Below are 4,710 nucleotides of genomic sequence, written 5' to 3' on the forward strand. Positions count from 1 at the left end.
TAACAAGTGCAGCATGGTGTCAAGCCATTTCAGCTCTTGCACATCCATGCTGCACTTCTGGCTGATAATGGGGAAAGTTTGCAGCATCCCACTATTAAGCTAAGCTGCATCCATCTTTTTTTTTTTTTTTTTTTTTTTTTTTGGTTTTTCGAGACAGGGTTTCTCTGTGGCTATGGAGCCTGTCCTGGCACTAGCTCTTGTAGACCAGGCTGGTCTCGAACTCACAGAGATCCACCTGCCTCTGCCTCCCGAGTGCTGGGATTAAAGGCGTGCGCCACCACCGCCCGGCTTGCATCCATCTTTTAAACGGCACCGCTGCCAGTGTCTTTATTCTTGTCAGACTTCACAGTTTTAACTTTTGGTACAATAGCAGTCTTCGAATACACTACCTCAATATTTTCATCTTCTTCCTTAAAACCAGAAGGTTCTTCTGCTTCCTTCAACCATTTGATAAAGGGCTCTGATTTGCCACGAGTCTCTTTATTAAGAAATAAGCCATATTTCTTAGAGGCTCTTTCCAACCAGCTGAGGATGACCTCTTCCAAAAGGTCTGCATCGTACATCTCCTTCAAGATGTGTGGCATCCTGGAGATCAGCAGAGCCTGATGCATCGCTAGCACACATTCCAGACCAGGAGGAAGTCTCCACTGTGAAGCATGATTAATAAAAACTCAGAGACAAATTGGGGTTCAACTTGAAGATCTGAAAACCAAAACAGGCAGCCACTGGCTCTTGCCGTGACCTCAGTCCAAAATGGCGATCCTGCCTCCAGGAATCCTCAGAATGAGAGTGTGCCTGAGAGCTGTCTCCTCCCATTTTATGATCCTCTCTAGGGCTAGAATTAAAGGCGTGCACCACTGGGATTAAAGGTATGCACCGCTTGGTTTCTATAGCAACTATTGTGGCTACTGGGATTAAAGGTGTGTGTTACCACCGCCTGGCTGTAAGGCTGACCAGTAGGGCTGTTTTACTCTCTGATCTTCAGGCAAAATTTACTTATTAAAATATTAAAACTATTACTTATTAAAATACAATTGAAATAACATTACACCACCGAGCCTTTCATTGTTATGACAAAAATCTTAGGAAACGGTGCCTGTGTGTCTTCATTTGTTCTTAGCTTCTCATTAAAGAGAATGTCAATCAAAACAAGAGGTCCCGTGGCCTTTATATCTGGCCTCTCTTCCTCAGCAATGATTTCTTTATCTGATGAATTAATGTCGTTTTCTTTCTTTTTCTTAACGAAATCAACAGGACGTTGGCACGCTCTTCTACAGTTCTTTCCAAATCACCCTCGAGAGTCAGAACTTTCACATCTCATTGATTTCATTCATTCTGCACCTCTGAGCTTCCTCAGTTGTGTCCTCCACCCAAGCCTCCTCCCCATCTTCTCCCACAGCATGTGGAGGAGGATGGCTTTCATTCCCTGGTGGAGCTGGGAGACCTGTGGATTTTGATTTGCGTGATCTGCATGGCAACAAAGAAGGGTTAGTGTTTTCTAGTTAGGAAATGCATCGCCGTAAATAAAGTCGTATAAATAGACTTCAAAGTGTGTGTGGGGGGGGTGGATAATTGAGTAAATTATATGTTACTATGCCATGGAATTACTACACACATTAAAAACATGGAAAAGGATTATCTAGTGCCACAAGAAAACACTCTCAACATATTAGGCAAACAACGAAAGCAAACAACAATTAGAAAATCCTCAAGCCAAATAAAGGCCAGCAATCAAAGCTAATGATTAAGTAACTGCCAATCAGCTAGGAACTGGAACGAAAGAGCTGTAAGTGCTTGTAAGAAAGGCATGGTCGATTCCTTTCCTTTTTCAGACATTCTCTGCCTCTTTGGGAGGACACTGCCTGATTTAGCTTTCTTCTGTTCCCGCAGCACCCTCCTGGAGAGAATCCACTTGCAGAGAGAAAAGGTCTCTGTGAGCTCACTGTTTTAGAGGGTGGAGCCCACAGTTTGGCGACTGCCTTGCTCTCAGGCCTGTGGGGAGACAGCTGGGTGCAAGGTGGCCAAAGAGAAAGAGAGCAAAAGGGAGATGGGGGTCTCGACATCTATTTTAAGGGTGTGCCTGCAGGCCTGCAAGACCTCTTCCTGGGCTTTTCCTCTTAGAGGACACATCAGAAGCCCCAGGATTGCTCTACTCAGGAAAGCTAGAGCAGTTGGGTTTGCTTGCTTGCTTCTATTCTTTTTCCTTTCTTTATTCTTCTGCTGCCTCTTGCCCCTATCCTCAGCAGTGGTGGAGACAGAACCCAGGGCTTAGTGCAGGCCAGGTCAGTGCTGACTACTGGCTGTGTGCTGTGTAGTGCACCCAGCCCCTGGGTTTACAGACTGGGAGCCAAAACCACGTGGTGCCTCCGTGAGACTGGCGACTGGCGGGAGGAGGCTGCTTTTTCACCTGGGCCTCAGCTTCACGGTGATGACTATTGCTGCAGCTGACCTGAGGGGCACAGGCTCCCAGATGTAAGTCACTGCAAACCAGCACGTGAGGGGCTGGAAAGATGGCTCAGTGGTAAGGGTGCGGGCTGTTATCCCAGAGGGACCTGGGTTCAATCCCCAGCACCCACAAGGCAGTTCACAGCTGTCTGTAACTCCAGTTCAAGGAAATCTAACACCTCCACGTGTGCATACATGCAGGGCAAAATACCAGTGTACGTTGAAATAAAAACAAATCATTAAAATAAGTAAGTAAAACTTGCCCGAGCCCCAAACAAAACCTCAAAGTCAACCAGGAATTGATCTTTTCCTGGAGTAGTGTGGGTGCTTTTACAAACTCAGTGAGCCTGGACTGCCGTGGTGGTGGTGGTGGTGGTGGTGGTGGTGGGGGGGGGGGGGGGGGAGGAGGAGGAGGAGGAGGAGGAGGAGGAGGAGGAGGAGGAGGAAGAGGCTCTTTCGAGCATTTTTGTTTCTCACCAGGCGACCAGATCTTTATCGCAGCTCACAGTGCTGGCTCACACCAGAAATCCTGGTTTCTGATAGAAAGAAAAATAGTCTCAGTGTTCTGACTTAACTTCATGTGGTCATGCTCTACAAACTAGGGGAGGAGGAAGCGGGTGGCCTGGCTGGAAGGGACTTTGTTTCTTTCCAGGTAATGTAAGAATGCGGATGACATCTTCAGGATGAAAAAGAGGTTCCACCCAGAAGTGAGCCAGTAAGGCCTGTGAAATTAAACGCAAGGCAAACGAATCACGAAAATCAAGGTAGCAGCAGCGATGGCGAGCTGACATCACTGTTCGCACACACTGGGCAGGCTGGGCTGAACATGGCCGCAATCAGCAGCAGAATAGCTCATATCCTGTGCGCTGGGCGTAAACACCGTCTAATCTCTCCAGTTAAATAGCAATAAGACGAGGAGCCAGCCAGGTAATTAAAAGTTCACCCAGGCCCTCTATTTAATGTATGATACCTAGCAAGGAAATAACAAGCTGCTTCATAATTAACTTGCTGAGGACACAGTAACCAGGCTACCAATTCAAGGGACATGGGAAAGCCTCAGAAGCCACTAGGAACTTTCCCACCATGTGCTGTGAAGGGGCAGACTGGAGAACCACAAAGAGAACTGCCTATTCTCTCTCTGGAGATGGGTGGGGGCTGATGATGAAATGCCTCTTCGTCTCCCGAGTGCTGTTGCTGAATCTGCCTTTGGAAGAGCGCCAATTACAGAAAGCCTCAAGAAGGCAATTAAAATATGCACAGGATAAAGATGCTACTGAGAAGCTTGCCAGACTCGTCCCCAGACCTCCCCTGCACTAGGTCAGACATCATGGAGGCTTAACACGTGACCCACCCACCCCTTGTGTTCTCTGAACACTGCAGGTGCTGCACTGCCGGCCTTAGCTTTTTATCCAATTCAGCCTCAAAATAGCTCTCAACAAAGTAGACTTTTGCAGCAGAGATTGACAGCTGCTCACCAAGATTTCACATTCCCTTTCTGGCCTCACAGACTGCCTTTTCCAGAAGTGCTTATGATGAGCTGCCATCGAAGTGTTAATGAGAATGAAATGAGACAGAGGGCCAATAATAACAGCAATAGGAACAGAGAGTAAGAAACGAGACAACCTTGACGATGTCCTAGCAAAGCGCCCACAGATAGAGGGCTCAGATCTGCGTGGTTTTGTTTTGTTTCACGTGAAAACTGGTCTTCACTGTCAACCCAACTGGATAACTAGAGCCACCCAGGAAGCAAACCTCAAGATGCTTCTCTGAGGGTGTTTCTGAGGCTTAAGCCGCACGGGGAGACCTACCCTGTGGGCGGGGCTGTCCCTTGGGCTTGAGTCTTGAAGTGAAAGGGAGCAGATCATGAGCTTCTCTCTGCTTCCTGCCTGGGGATACAATGTATTCGCACCGCAATGTAGCCATGCCTTCCCCCGCCATCATGGATTGTACCCTCGACTTCAGAGCACGAACCCCAGGAAACCCTTCCTGCCTTTCCTCGGTTGCTAAGTATTTGTCAGTGTATCTGTAATGCACACAGAGAGGAACCAGGGAGGCACCAAAGTAGGACAGTGCAGGGTCTGAGGTCTTTGCTTGCTGAAGTTCTTCATTTGCTGAGAATGCCTGGCATTTAAGGACTGCAGCCTCATCCAAACACTGTAAAGCCCCTTTTGGAGAAGTAATTCTCACCCCCATGTGATTCAGACTCTTGGCTTAACATGCACAGGAAGGAACTGTCAGCACACCGACATTTGCGAAGTGACCGGT

At 47.7% G+C, this 4,710-nt stretch overlaps 1 pseudogene; it reads right to left on the bottom strand.

Annotated features, from left to right (window-relative positions):
• Positions 1-302: 302 nt before the first annotated feature.
• On the bottom strand, positions 303-4,383 carry LOC130876355 (eukaryotic translation initiation factor 5-like; annotated as a pseudogene).
• Between the last annotated feature and the right edge of the window lie 327 nt (positions 4,384-4,710).

This window comes from Chionomys nivalis, chromosome 6 (genome assembly GCF_950005125.1).
Source record: "Chionomys nivalis chromosome 6, mChiNiv1.1, whole genome shotgun sequence".
Classification (NCBI taxonomy): Eukaryota; Metazoa; Chordata; class Mammalia; order Rodentia; family Cricetidae; genus Chionomys; species Chionomys nivalis.